Here is a 14,446-nt window from a genome sequence, read left to right as displayed (position 1 = left end):
GAAACTTGATGAAGGAAAAGTTCCTGGGATAAAGTTTCTCATAAATGAGACTGCTTAGCCATGCTGGGCTTCTCAAAAACTTGTTGAAAGTTGTACAAGAAGCCAATACAACAATCTCCTAACAGAGGCCAGCGGTGTTGACAGCGACTCCTCTCACAAATCCTTTATCCGGACTTCAAAGAAAGATGCTTAGACTAAGTTCAATAATTGCTAAGAGGTTTGAGTTGTCTACTTCCATCAGTGAGTTCTAGTCATGAATTATCCCTCAGGCACTTTAAAAGCTGGCCCCTGCTTCTGCTTGAGGTTTAGTTTGGCTTCTGAAAGACCTGTGAGTGTACATTAGGGAAGGTTTATGCCTGTCCAAGGCAGAGGCCAGGGGCAAAGCAAACCTTTGAGAGCAGGTTTGACAGTGCTCAGAAAGCAAACCTTTGAGAGCAGGTTTGACAGTGCTCAGAAAGGTGCTTTCTCCCTACCAGTGGAAGTGCGAACAAGTGGCATGATGGAGAGCCCATGGAAGGGCTCTTGGAGGGAAGGAATCCAGAAGGGATTCTTGGAGGGAAGGCATCCACTGACACGGCACCACACGAAGCCTGAGGGGATGTGGCAACTGGCCGTGGCCTCATGCCCCAGCCCCATGAGGGTGTCAGGCAGGGGGGCTTCCTCTGGGGCCTGCTGGACCCCGCTAATGGCATGGCTAACACCTACAGACAGCTGGTGAGGCAGAGTGGAAATTTTCCAGAGTAGAAATCCATTTTGATTTAGGTGAAATGTACATCTTTGAGTTAAGTCTGTAGCTTGCTGTTTAATCTGACTGCCAGCTCTTGCAAAGGGCCTGTGCTTGGAGAGACTGCTTCAGCCAAAAGACAAGAGATAAGGTGGGGGGGCAGACAGAGCAGGGCAACCTGATCCAACAGTTCTTTCTGATAAAGAAAAATTAGCAGCAAGTGTCACACAAAATCAGTAAAATGAATATGTATGAATTTATTGTGAAATTGTATGCATACGTATTTGAAAGAGAGATAAAAGGGGATCTGGAGTTCCCAGCGGTACGCATGTCATTTTAGGAGAACGATTCCCACATGCGTCCAGCGCTGTAATAAACATACCAGCTTTACAACTTTCACAAAAGTTGTGAAGTTTGTTTGCTTCCACAAATCACTGGCTTGTCGGAGCGGGCCCCCCTCCCCTGCCCAGCCCAGCCACGGCCCGGGCCTGCAGCGGCCTCCTGAGGGCCCTGCTTACCTGCCCTGCTTGTGCGCCTCGCCGTGGGCTTCCCGTCGCTGCCGCTGCGGCCGGCTGCAGGAACAACGGGAAAAGGGAGAGCTGAGACAGGTGGGCACAGGCAGGCGGGAGAGGATGTCAGGAGGGAGGCACCGGATCCCCGCAGCTTTACCTTCTGTCACATGTGAGAAATGGTGCTTACCTTTTTTTGCAGCCTTTCACCAAAGGCGGGTGTCAGGCTGGGCATGGCAGAGGATGGGGAGGATAGGGATGCTCGGGCTCACAGTGGAGACAAGGTAAAAATTATTTTTGTAGGGTGAGACACCTCTCTTTTTGACTGTCTGGCAAAGTACCCAAGCAGGCAGCTCAGGTCCCACCTGCCCAGCCTTGGCTGGCAACACCAGGGGCTTTGGAGACGGCAGCTACCCTTGTGGGCACAGCCATTACACCTGCAGACCAGAGTATGTTCACTGTCTGTTCACAAGAAAAGATTTTCAAATTATTTTGCGGGGGGGGGGGGGGGGAAGAAAAAAAACCAACAAATTGTTTCTGGCTTCATACCTCTCCCATCTGTCTGTCAAGAAAGGTCTTCTCAGGTCTTTGGCCAATATTTTATTTAATCATTAAAGGCAAGAATATTGCTTTTGGCCATGTAACTGCTAGCTTGAGCAAAAGTAACATTTTAAACAATTAACAGTTCTAAGTCATCTTTAACTAAAAGTAAAAAAATTAGCTTCTCTATGTAATAAACACTAACTCAAATCAACTCTGCTAATGAGGCTTTTTGCCCATTAGCATACATTTCAAATCCCTCTGTAGAGACTTAGAGTGGCAAAACTCTTTTTGCAGTAATGGTTGACAGCACCTGAGCACCATTGTCCCTTTGGTGTGTAGTGGAGGAAGCCCAGGCCTTGTGAGACAGTTCTTTTCTGGGCTGGGAGCATTCCAAAAGCCAATAGTATGGGAGGAAAATTCATCCTGCTGCTGCCACATAGAAGCAGACAACCAGGTCAGGAATGGGCACATGGGGCTGTAGTACTGACTCACCCTGAAGTGAAGAACTGGAAGAGTAGGATTTTTTTTTTCCAGGATCTACTCTGTGTTTCCCAGAGGAATTCTAGGAATAAGTGCACAGGCAGATGAATGTTTGGGGGGGGTCTTTGGGCCATGCAACACCATTGCCATTAAAAGAAGCAGCTTCTGTGGCACTGCTTGGACCTGGGCATCACAAAGCAAAACACTTGCAAATGCAAAATGCACTTTGTGGAGCCTTCTGCCTTCTGAGACACTGATATGTCTCACTGCTGCCTGCTTCTCATCTGCTGGCTGTCAGGAAATAACTTCTTGTGTTTTGGGGATAAGCAGATTCTGGCAACAAGCTGACCTATTTACATGACTTTAAGTGCCCTAGTAAACTCTTGGCTATTCAGGAATAATGCTGGTATTTGAACAGGGATGAAGCAGGCCATGTTCTTACAATTTCTAATTTTCATTTACCTTGTAGATCTTATCTAATGCTTCATGGTGGCCCTGTCCCTATTCTGCTTGTCAAGGGAGACTTCAAGGCATGGCCATCAAGGATTTGTGGCCAACTTATCCCCATCCTCTGCACTCAGCAACCCTGGGTGCTTCCTTTTGTTTCCTCCAGGTGTTCCTCTCTCTCCTCTAAAGTTAACTTTATTTCCCTGCCACAGACAAGCATAAAATGTCCCCCATGCTCCATCCACTGCAGAGTACTGTGTTCATTTGAGCTTTGGTTTGGGTATTTTGCTTCTTTTTGCCAGTCCTGTTCCCCTTGCCACAGCTCTGTGGCAGCAGAACATTTTTACCTGTTACCCTGTTACTCCAATTTGAAGCCCCATTTCTTTCTACTCAGTAAATACCTTTTCTGTTCTTGTTCCTGGGGAGTCCTCTGCTGGCTCAGGGATCAATGGCAGCTCCATCGTGGCACCCCATTACCCTGCCTGTCTGGGCTGTGAATCAATGGAAAGCTGCTGTGGCTTCTGCAGTTGCTGGGTGTTTGTGGATGACAGCCTCAGCCAGGAGATTCAGCCCAGACATTGTGCACAGATTGCTCAGCACAACTGCCTGTGAGTGTCCCTCCTGCTTTCACTGGGATGACAGGCTCCTTAAAACTAAACAATCCTGAGGTAAAATACACTGAATAATGAACAACCCTTTTTTTCCTCCCCCACAATGTTAATACTTATCTCCTAGCAGCTACAATGCCAAAAGGCATTTCATGTCTCATGAAGGTCACAGAGCTGCTTTGTGAAAAAGCAACAACTGGAGCAGAGTGGCATTTACTCACAGCGTTCCCTGTGCATGGCTAGAGTAGCTCTTGGGCCCCTGAGGGCAGCTGGGGTGATGCAAACTCTTCAAAGTCCTTGTTATTGCCCCAGATGTACCCCCTGCTTCAAGGGATCTTGAGATGCCTCTGCCCCAGAGTCTGAGGCTTGCTGGGGCTGAGAGGCAATGATGTGGCTGAAGTGTAGGATAGCTGGGGAAGAAAATCAGCCAATCCAGATTTTGATCACTACTGCTACAGACACAAGGCAAAAGGCAGTTACCCTTTTTGTATTTTAAAGCATGATGTTTCCTATTGCTCTAATAGCCACTCCAACACAGCAAAAAAGGTTGCAGGGTTAGGGTTAACAGTGTCTAATTTCCAGAAGAAACAGTCCAACCCTGACATCTAAAGGTCCCAGCAAGCATTTCCAAATGCCCAACTTCACAGGACACGTGTCAGAGGAATGTCAGATCCACACTTACAACATGCACCACAAACCCCACAGTGTTCTTCATTCTTCATCTTGGAAATAAGATATTTTGGAAGCAACCAAAACAAATGTGCGAGAGGTCATTACCCATCATAGCATTTTAGTTTGCAGTTACTTCTGCAACATACATTCCCCACCTATAATCTCACAGATCAGCTGATCCACAGACCTCCTTGCCACTGATGGAAGGCAACGGGGGATATGGAGCTTGTTGAGCCAGTTTCCAGCAAAAAGTAAAGAAAGTGATACAAGTCCCTCGTGGCCGCCAGCCATGCCATGGCACTCAGCTCTGGGCCCCCCCATCCCTGAGTGAGCAGGGTGGGCAGCTTGTGCCGTGCCTCCATCCTGCACCTGCTGTGCTGCACACACCTCATGCCATGATGGGCAGGGGAATGCCAGCATCCATGTTCTGCTTGGTCTTCCCATCAAATTACATCTGGACAAGGCAGGAGAGGGCAGTGGAGGCAGCACAAGTCCCCACGGGGAGCAAAGTCTTGGCAGGATGAACATGGGATTGACAAAGGTGTATTGGTTAGATCTGTTAGAAGTGTAAAAATCTTATTAAATACCTATTAAATGCCTACATATTTGGCTTTGATCTCCCTATTTTATGACCAGTTATTGACTGGGGTTAATACATCAGCATCCTGTTAAAGGCCAAAACCAGACTGGAGAATGCTGGTTTAGGAAATGGGGGAGAAGCAAAAGGAACTGGGGGTTGTTGGCACAAACATACAGGAGGTTCCTGCAGGGAAAAAGTAGGGCAGAGACAAAGGGAGCTGGGATCTGCAACAGTGCCTGTGCTTTGGGTGAGACTGAGAAGAAAAGAGGCTGGATGGGCAGAGGTGGGGAGGGAAGATAAACATTGGGTAATAATAGAAGATATCAGAAGGAGCAGAGAAGAGAAGAGGCATCAGACTCAAACAGTGCCTCATCATTTTGTGGGATGACTCCTGGGGCAAAGAGAGCCTGGACAGCCCTTCATGAGTAGTGGTGTCCCCTCACCACAGAGTGGTGCTGGGCAGAGATAATGTCCTGCTCCTGGAGACATGTGAGCCTTGCTGGGCTAAAGAACTTCCCAACCTGTGTTCCAAAGGAAAAAAGAGTGTTTGGAGTGGGGAGTTCACAGAAAGTTCCTCCATAGAATGCCTTATGGCTTGCAAATGAATTGGGAAGGCTTCTCAGCAAGCAGGAGATGCTGGTGGATAGGTGGTACAGCAGGTCCAGGTGAAGACTGAGAAGTCGTCCAGAGCCCAGAGAAGAGCTTTGCAGGGCGAGGAAAAGTGAGGCAGCTAAATGGGAAGAAAACCCACCCAGCACCTGAGGGAGAAAAGAGCAAAATTGAAATGGGAGGAAACTGCTTTTACCTGGTGACATGCACTTCACCAGACATGATCCACTGTGCAACATTAATTACCCAGGGATAATGTAGGATAGAAACCCACTAATTTGTACTCAAATTGAGAGACATGCAAAGCCATGAGCTGTAAACAAGACTCTAAGAACTGAGGAAAATTTATCATGACATGTTTTTGTTGGGGGGTTTTGGCATTTGTCAAGCCCTTATTTGTTTGTAATTATTTTGGACTATGTGTCCTTATGATTAGTAGGTTTAAAGATTGTGAAGAAAGGTGATACATTGCTATCATAATATATAGTGTTAAATATACGAAAAGAAAGGGGGAAATAGCACTATTTTTGGTCTTTACATTAGAAGTCTTAGAAACTGTGGGATTCTGAGGTCTTCTACCATCTTTTTTTTGAGTGATACAGAAAATTCAATGAGAACCCCATTTTAGTCCATTATTATTTGAATACAGGTCAGTCTCAGACTCCAAAATAAGCAGGAGACATTCATGCACCCTTTAAAAGTTGCACTTCTTTTGCTCTTTGCCTGGACATAAACACTGACTAAAGAAAAAAAGGGAACATACACACACATATGAAAAAAAGGGAACATACATACACATATTGATAACTCACAGAAAAGTCATGCCACCTGAGGTCCTGACACTGAACCTGATATTGCAAAAGTGGAAGTGCCCCTATGTTGCAGCAATTGCATCCAGTGCATGGGTGTTTGTTGAGTTTGGTGTTACATATGTTGAAAGGAAGAATTGGAGGAAGCAGAAGGTCCATCCTGCCAGCTAGGAGGAGGCAGGCGTGGTGCCAGGACTCAGCCAAGTAAGAAAGAGAAGCAGATGAAGGGAAGGGGAGAACTAATGGGGCAATGCAGAACATGCTGGAAGGTTTCATGTCTGACCCAGTCTCAGAAGAAAAGCTGACTTGCAAGCACAGCGCAGTGTAGATCAGGGAAGGACATTTTAAGGAGTATTTAGATAGTTGGAGGTATTTAAGTCAGTGGAGGCTGATGACATTACCCCAGGAGCAGTGGGAGTACCAGCTGCTACAGACTCTGAGCTGTAAGCCACCACCTCCAAGGATTCCTCAGAGGTGGGTGATGCCCCTGGGAGAGCGTGAGGGTGAAAACAATACCTGGTTTTAAGAAGGGTACAAAAGAAGGAGGTTGGAGCTTTGAGATCCGAAAATAAATTGACAAACTCAAGTGATCCATTGGTTTGTCCTGCCCCCCACCCCAGGGAATAATGAGATTATAAAGATCAGTCAATGTGAATCTTTGCAATAATTGACGTCAAACCCATCTAATGTCCTGTCTGATGGTGTAACTGGCTGCCTTAGTGTAAGCAGGAGGAAAAGTAGATTTAAGTGAGGTTTTTAATATTTCATTACTAAACAAGGGAAACAGGGTTGAGATGAAGCTGTGACTTTGAACATGTCTGAAGTACCTGGGCTAATGTGATGCCATTAATTTGCTGCTGCTGAAAGACACTAAACAACATTTCACAGATTTCATCCTGGAAACAGCTGGTCAATGTTTTCAATAGTAGGACAGATGACAGAACTATAAAACTCAGGCATGAGGGCACGCTTGAAAGAGAAACAGGCATTTGGGGATCTAGGGTTCCAATTCAAAGCCACAATGTGTTAGAGAAAAGGTCTGATGCCTATACGACAAACTGCAAGAAAAGATAGCACTAAGAACTGCGTGGAACATGGAGAAATAAATGTATAAATGATGAATGGGGAATAAGTAGGCAAAAAATTTTGAATTGTAATAGAATAGAACAGAAAAAGCATAATTGTAACAATTCTGCTGTTGGGGCAACGTTAAGAAATATTCATCTTGGCACAGGAGCAGAGATAGATTTAAAGTAAATGGATTGAACAGTAACAAGTCAACAGGCATTTACGCAGAAGAAAGCCAAGTAAGAAACTGTTGAATAAATAGTCAATGGTGACACAGGACCGGAAGGTGGCAGCTTTCAACTTCTTTGGGACTCTAAAAAGCTACTGACTGTTTCACTGGACTAATTAGCTACAAAGATAGCAAAAACCACCAAAAGTAGACACCAGATAAATATAGTATGTATTGAAGAAGAGTTTTCTTGAAGGATATTATGCCCTTTAGAAATATGGAAACGTTTAATTTGGAAAAGACCTTTAAAAATCATCAAGTCCAGCCATCAACCTGGGACCACCACTATGTTCAGCATTAAACCATGACCTCAAATGCCATATCCACGTTTTTTTAGCATTTCCAGAGATGGTGACTCCACTGCTTCCCTGGGAAGCCTGTTTCAATGCTTCACAACCCTTCCCATGAAAATATTTTTCCTATAATCTAATCTAAACCTCTCCTGGTGCAACTTGAGGCTGTTTCCTCTTGTCCTGTACTAGTTACCTAAGAGCAGAGACTGGTGCCCACCTCACTACAACCTCCTTTCATGGAGTTGTTGTAAAATAATGGCCTTCTCTAAAAAGTTAGTTTCTTGTAAACAAGAGTAATCAAGATCACACATTGTACCACAAATTCCAAAGGAATATTCACAGGGTCTTCTTGTAAAGAAATCAGAAGTCAGAAAGAAGTTCCCCACACGTGAATGATTACAAAACATGAAAAAGAGGAATTATGCAGAGTTTTTACCATGAAGAACGTTTCCCAGTGTAGTCCCATGATACCTATGATAGGATCATTGTTGTTCAATAGCTTTATAAATTATTTTGGATAAAAGAGTAATTACTGGAAACAATATTTACTGAGGACATGTAACTATTCAAGGTAGTTAAAATCAGAGCTTTGGGTGAAGAATTGCAGCAGATTATCATGACTTCAGAACAATTCAGTGCTAGCAAATTCAGAAAAGTGTACATTGATTTCTACTTTGTATTTTTAACTTTTTCCATTTTGATTTCAGAAATTATGTCAAAATAGTGATGGCCTCCAAACCAACTGCTACTGCTAAAGAAGTGTCATTGTGGTATTTTTGGGTAAACATCAGCTTAATGCTGCACAGTGCCCAAGAGGACAAACAATGGTTTAGCATTATCGGGAACAGAGCAGCAAACCAGGCAGAAGCCATTTCAATGGTGTTAGCAACACCAAGGCAAGTGCACATCTCACATATCCAATGTCCATAGCTAGAAAAAATAGCTGAGTAAGAGGAGAGATTTTGGAGGTGAAGAAGCCTTCCAGGCAGGCAGAGCAGGGCTCTCAGAGTGGGAAAGGAGGAGTTGGCCAAGTGATGATGGTGCAAGCATATGAATTCAGGAGTAGCTTGGTGCAAGTGGGCAGGAATCTGTCGCTCAGGGCTTTCCACAATGCATAGCAAGGAAAAGAAATTTGACAGAAAGTACATAAGCATGGCATCACACTGTGAAATTCACTCTGAAATCTGTGAGTGCTTTCACAGAAGTGAGTTTGGAAGGTGACTAAGCATATTTTAGAAGAAAAACCATCACCATTTCAGATGTGAACTCAACTCTGCAATGAGAAAATCAATTTATTTGCACTCAGGAGGGAAGAAATTACCTTGCAGCATCTTCAAATTGGTTTGGGTTTTTTTTTTTTTTTTTGGCTAGGCTTCACACAGCCTGTTATGTCTCCTAACAACAGCGCATAAAACACATTGTAGTAATGGTCGGCCAGAAGAAAACACGAAGCTGCTGATCCTGAGCAAGTTGCCATGTTACCTGAAGCTTCTGTCATTAGGGGCCAAGTAAGGTTGAGGAGTACTTGGGTGTATGAACATGGCTACAGAAGTGCCAGTAGAGGCTGCTCTGCCGCCAATGAAACTAATAAAGTTAGGAAGCTGTGTGGCACATAGACCTGAGGCAAATTCTAGAAGGGATGAAAGGAGGCTGGTTATAATGATGAAAGTAGAAAATAGAGTTTTCAAAGCATCATCACTTGCTATGAGAAGCAGAGGGGGACACTTCTGGCTGGTCCAAGAAAAGGAGCCATGCACAATTGAAATTTCTTGAAAGAACAACACGGGTGGAAAGCCAAATGAGAGAAAGAGCAAAGCACTAATGAAAAATAAGCTAATGTATAACAAGATAAAGAAGAGGAGCATGGTTGGAGGGAAGAAAAGGCTTTGAAGTAAGCCACAAAGTAATATGAAGTTGAAAGCAACAGGGTAAATCTTGGCAGGTTTGTGTGACAGGGGCAAGGGATGTGGGGGAAAAAATTAGGTAGGTGAAGCAGAGGGCAAAGAAAGGGATGAGAAAAAAAAAAAGAGAAACAGCTTATTGAAGAAGAGGAGAAACCTTGAATGAGGGAAAGAAAAGGAGTGAAGGAGATGAAGAAAAAAGGAAGAAAGGGGAAGGCAAGTTACTAACTGGGGAGATGGAGAGACACCACTTGCACAGGTCTGAAGTCCACACTGGCCTCTTGCTCTCCTGAGACCCAGCTCTGCTGGAGCAAGTGGTGTCCAGACACAACTCAAGCTGATCCCAGAAAGCAATGCCTTGGGAGCTGTGGGCTCACTGCATCTGGCTCACCACTGATAATGTGGCAATGCCTTCACAGGCATTTTACAGTCTTACCATGCACTCCACAAGTGTGATCTAAAGACAGCTTGCATTAGCAAGATTTGTTTATGCAAATGGGTTACTATTTGCAGATAAAAGTGAGACAAAATTATTGGTCAGGTAATGGTAGAGGCATGACTAACAACACGAAGTGAATCTCAGGTAAGGTTAAACAAACATGATCTCTAGATCTTTTACAATGGAATCTCTTCTCTTGAGAGCTGTTTGTCTGAAAGGTGGTGTTAATGCTGTCCAGGGAGATTTTAGTGTTAAAAGAGATTTTTTTCCCCCCAGCAGTTAGCTCTGGCAGAACAACATGGCTCAGCTCCAGGACAGTTCTTTCCCTGTTGCTCATCCTCTCTAGTAGATTCTGCAAGTCTAATTAGCAGCACAGGCTTTGGCCCTTTTGTTGGCATAACGATGTTTTGACTTTTAGTGAGCTTTTGCATCATTCTAGTGACCCCCCTCCTCCGAAGCCCAGTGGCTTTCCAAGAGCCTGAGCAGTTGGGAAAACAGCAGACAGCTCTCTTGCCAGTGCTCCAGAATTCAGCTCCTTTCTGTAGGAGTTTTGGCACCCTGAACCCAACAGGCAGAAAAAGCCTTGCAATCCCTGTTGGTTTTGCACATGGCTGACTGCAAACTGTGAACGGGTCTGCAAGGTGAGAAAGCTTTTATTTTTATATTGCTGCTCTTTGAAGTGAAATTCCTTTGAGGTGATTTGTCTTGGAGATTAGCAAAAATAAGTAGTTGAGTCTTTGACTGACACACAGACATTTTTACAGTGAATTACAATATTTGAGGGCTCTGTAGTAAGTCCCATGCAATAAAGCTGTCTACTATGTTGCTTTCCCTGTGACTGTCTGCATACTTTGACCTAGATTGATTTGCCATTTTCTTGTCACATTATGTCCTAAAGCCTCAGCAGCTTTATCTAAGGAATTATTTGGGACCTTTTACAAAATTCATGTTATGCAAACCCAGTCCTCATAAGACTATGGTGCATGCATGGACTCTCATGGGCAAAACCTCTCCTGTCTGCTCACTCTTCTTCACAGTCCTTGTGTCTCATGCTAGAACGGGGTACCTGCAGTGAAAAATATTGTGACAGAGAAGGTGTCTGACCCTGCAGCTCCCCGTGTACTCCACTCACCATATCTCTAGAATGTGAGCTCAGCTGGATCTGGGCAGGTGAAAAGAGAAACCCTGGAGCTGAAAACTACAGATCCAGTGGTGAGTTTTAATTTGAAAGCAGAGTTCAGCGCAAGTGAGTCTCACCTGGAAGAAACTGACACACCATCTAAAGAAACGAGCTAAAAGCCTGTGTATTCCTCCATCAGTTGCACCATGGCAATCAGGAGCAAAGCTGGACACGACTGTCAGAGACAGCAGGATGCTGGCAGGTCCTTACAGCAGGTGCCTCTGCCGTGTGCCAACACCGGTGGCTGGCCCTGAGCCCTGGCACTAGGGCAAGAGGATGATCTTGTTGTTCTGTAGGGATTCTGGGGGTTAGGGAGGTCATGGGTGCAAATCAACCCATCCTGAGCATCCTGTGATGGTGTGGAGACAGCCTTTTCCATGTCAAATAGATTTTCCCATCAATCTCCACTGAGGCCTTTGTCTTTCTTCAGAAGGAAAAGGCTACAGTGGAGGGATGGATTTCCATCCTGGTCCTTACCACAAGCCTTAAGGAGCAAGAAACAAGAGTGTTTAGAGAGGAGTAAAGAGGTCAATTACTCTAACTTCTCCTGCATTCAGAGCTGGGTGTTGAAGGGAGGGGGAAACAGAGTCAAATTCAAAATGTTCAGGAGTAATGTTCTCTGCAAGTTTTTCTGATGTAATATACCATCCTCTGTTGCTGTAGAGGTTGTTACCGTCCTCTGGATCCTTTTGAATCCAGGATCTAACTCTGTGATGGAAAAAGGCATGGACTTTGATTGAAAGTGCCAAGGAATCATGGCTACTTCAAAACTGTTTTACATAACCAGCATCTTAACATAAGAGACCACCCCATGAGAGCAAAGAGGCTTGGCTGGACCTCTGAGATGAGGTGTTCTGCCATACACAGATGCCTGGTAGTGTTGGGCAGGCATGATCTTCCACTGGGAGATCCTGACAGCAGTCCCAGAAGGTCAGGGGGATTACCTCTGCATACAGCACCTGCTGGAGTGCTGTATACTGCACCTAGTCCTGATGTCAATCCTGAAAAAGCAGTAAAAGGACAGAGGAAAACAGCCAAATGGCCAGGTCAAAGCTTGGGAAATACTCCACACTGAGAAATGCAAGAAGCCTTATCTCCTAAATGTATGTAAGCAGAGATGAGTGGAGGCTTGGTCCAACTGCAATTACCTTGATGGAGAGGAGACAAGGTAGCACAGAACAGGACCAAACAGATGGAAGCCAAAGTTAAAAAATACTTGCAATTCTGTTCTGAATTTGACATTGAAGGTTAGGGGTTTGGCACAGAAGAGTTTGTTGTTTGTGCTTTGGAAGAAATCCTAAGGTCCTATGGGCATCCTATGGATGGCCATAATCATCTTTTTTTACCCTACATGGGTGTCTCACAGGCTGTGCCATCACAGGGCAAAGTGGGCACTGTGCTGGGCACAACACTGCTGATGGACAACCAACCCTACAGCCACAGGCCAGCTTTGCTCCTCTCCCCATCAGCTCTCCTCAACATCACTGTGCCCTACTGAGGAAAAAATAGGCCAGAAATGCCCTCCCAGGCCAGTGAGGTCATGCTGGGAGGGCAGTGGAGCCAATTCTCCAGAGCCACACCACCTCAGGGCGTTCCGATGGGCTAATCCTGGAACAATTACACATCATATACAACGTATAGGGGAAGGGGCAGCTCCTGAATTGACTGAATAGGTATTTCTTTTCCATTTTCACCCCTTTTTAACACTTTTCTGCTTTGATTTGTTATATTGTCAGTTCATTGCACTGACACTCTTAAGCATTTAGTGCAGTAAAGAGCTTTCCCTAAAGATGATAAGCAAGAAAATGGCTGTGTGTGCACGTTCCTCTAGTCTGGATGCTTCCCAGGTCACACGGTGGTGGCACCTTGCTTTTCACCCCCTTCATTTGCTACAGCCAACACATCACCTCTGCTGTCACTGTCATGAAGCCCCAACAAAAAAAGGGATTTTGTGCATGTCTTGTACCCATACTGGCTCTGGTAATGCATCCCCTGGGGGCTGGTCATGAAGAGAGCACTGCATCCATTTGCCAGCTATACCTCCATGGAGGTGGTGTCACTGCTGAAGCCACTTCCTCTGTATGAAATGGTCCATGGATGCCCAGGTACTGATCAGGACACTGCAGTCACTCTGGAAGGTGCCCCTCACCTGCTACAAGGGACTGTAGGAAAATAAGCACTTTCCATCCCTTCCACCTTTCAGGTGTTTTTTCTGAAGGCTAATAGGAGTTGTTTGAATTCCTCAGGACTGTGACATTCCTGCATTTCCATGCCTATACACTTTACAGTATGGATGATACAGAGTCTTTAGAGAACAGCACTACAGTAAAGCAGAGACAACACAGGTTCAGTCTGTCACAAGCAACAGTACACAGCATTTAAACAAAATTAAATGTGTCAGCTATATTCTTACATAAAAAAAGAAAAAGTATTTTTTTCCTCCAGGTGTAACTTGTTTTGTGCCTGAGCATAAAAATCCTCACACAAAGTTCCAACTATTTCCCAAATAGAATATAAATAATCAGAACTCAGTTGTAGCAAAAACCCTTCCTCAACTCAAATCCTCCTAAAATGGCTGTCTACAAGATAGTGAGAGCAAAATATCACATTGTCTTTTTGTAAGAGAGAAAGAGAGAGTGAGAGAAAGAATAGACAATGTTTTAGATAATTTTAGCATATTAATACAATATACTGAATGTTCTTTCTGTTTCTTCTGATAACCGTGATAACCGACCATTGCCTTGCTGAGACTTTATTTTTTCCTTTTAAAAAGTCTATAAAACAAATAACATGGGAACAAAAAACCAAATTCTGAATATTTTAATCTGAAATCTCAAGTCCATCTAATCTTTCGTGAATGCAACAATTCTCATGGACCTAAATTTCATTTTCACTTTCATGTAAATATTCTATCACATTTAACTACCATTAATATAAATGCCTGTTTTTTTGTACCATTTCAAACTTTGAGACACTTCAGAAACTTATTTTTTTAAAGAAACAATGATTTTGACAGTATAAAATGCATGAAAACTTACTCATTGGGAAAAGAAACGACAGAAAATATTTTTGCCTGAGAGATCACAGTCCGCGAATACAAGCTCAAATTATCTCTTAGTCATTTTATCATCACCCAAAACATTACATTTATCCAAACTGTAGCTGCTTGAATATAAAAACATGAGACTCACCTGCCTTTTTTGTATACCTCATGTATTTCTTTTCCTTGTCGGTGTGTTCTGCATTCAGTGGATAAAATCCATCCCCACAGCAGGAGGAAGATGCTAAAATGCATTTTATGGACAGTCAACATGTTACCTGAAGGTCTAGTATCCAGAAATAGTCCATACAAGAA

This window comes from Ammospiza nelsoni, chromosome 3, assembly GCF_027579445.1.
Source record: "Ammospiza nelsoni isolate bAmmNel1 chromosome 3, bAmmNel1.pri, whole genome shotgun sequence".
NCBI classification, from domain to species: domain Eukaryota; kingdom Metazoa; phylum Chordata; class Aves; order Passeriformes; family Passerellidae; genus Ammospiza; species Ammospiza nelsoni.
Note: the sequence above shows the minus strand (reverse complement) of the source record.